This window comes from Aplysia californica, unplaced genomic scaffold (genome assembly GCF_000002075.1).
Source record: "Aplysia californica isolate F4 #8 unplaced genomic scaffold, AplCal3.0 scaffold01305, whole genome shotgun sequence".
NCBI lineage: Eukaryota > Metazoa > Mollusca > Gastropoda > Aplysiida > Aplysiidae > Aplysia > Aplysia californica.
The window spans coordinates 127,351-128,728 of NW_004798575.1; the positions used below are offsets into that span (position 1 = coordinate 127,351).

General features: G+C 45.9%; 1 long non-coding RNA gene across 2 annotated transcripts in view; it reads left to right on the forward strand.

Moving 5' to 3' along the window:
- Positions 1–1,378, forward strand: part of LOC101858152 — a 64,324-nt gene that overhangs the window by 38,170 nt on the left and 24,776 nt on the right. The gene's annotated exons all lie outside the window — the stretch shown is intronic.

The window sequence follows — 1,378 nt, forward strand, 5'->3', positions numbered from 1 at the left end:
GGAGGAGGAGGAGGAGGAGGAGGAGGAGGAGGATGGGGATGACAATAATGAGAATCTGTATAGCGCCTAATTCCAAGAGAACTCAAAGCGCTGTACATTGCAGAATTATCACATAACTTACCCATCAAAACGTGCAACTCGCTACTTGCACTGTATGCTTCCCAGATAGCCGAGAATGTTTCAGATTGTTCTAGGGTCTGTTCGGGTAAAAATTCTTGTAAAGCGCATTGGACATGCTGTAGAGCGTAGATATGCGTTATATAAATATTATTAGGTAGCGTTTTCGTATAATTTTCCAGTCCAGTCACTACCCGAGTCACAAATCCGCATCAGAGGGTGGTTGGAGGGTAGTCTGGTGTGGTTTGCTCCTTCATTCCAATCAAACATCCATCGTCCTTAAATTATCTCTCCTCCTTCTTTTTTGTGTTTGTTACTCTCTTATAACATCTCTAATCTTCGGCACATATATGACCTTATTGTGTTGCAAGTGCCATAAAACTCTTACGAAAAAAAAAAGAGAAAAAATCGACATCACTTTGAAACGCGCGTCGGGCTATGTGCCAAAACGTTGGTGTTGTCTTATATGGGGTGCCCATTGCCGAAATGGGATCGGATCGGGTCGGGCCGGGTTGGATCGGGATGATCGCCCCACTCGTCGCCTGAAAACAAACGCGTTTGCTTTCAGTTTCAGGCGACCGAGATGAGCGATCGGCCGATCCAACCCGGCCCGATCCAACCCGGCCCGATCCAGCCTTGAGATGCCACCCACGACAGCCCCTTTGCCCACAATGGGCAGTCCGTACAATAGAGGTCACTGCTGATCACGTAACGACCTTCTAAACAATTCATTATAACTGCACGTTGTACCGTTCAGTGTGGCACCGCCGGCATTTAAGTTAATGTTCTCTTTTAACCCATTGATTTTGATGACGTACAAACGCTTGGAGACACTGTGTTTTGGAGAACTTACTTTACTTTTTCATTCTCTGTTGCCGTTAAGCGTCGAGGGGAGATGCAGTTTTCTATGGTAGGCCAACTCCGCAGCTCTTTCAGTTGAGATGTTATGTTTTCTCAGGGTTTCCTTGACACCCTCGATCCACCTTATGCGTGGCCTTTCTCTTCGCGCGGTTCATCCATAGAGCACGGTCGTGCAGTGCCGCCCAAAATGTTTTAATGTTCTATGACGTAAAGCACCCACAATAATAAAATAAAAGACGCCAGAAACAAACACTAGCCAAATATTAGATCAAAACAAGGCCCTCGATGGCGCTGTATCTATCATTTCTGTGTCTATAGCGCCGTAAAACATCTACTATGCCACGCCCAAGTTCATGCGCTGTATCTAAACATAACAGGATAGTCAACAGTGGAAACCTGG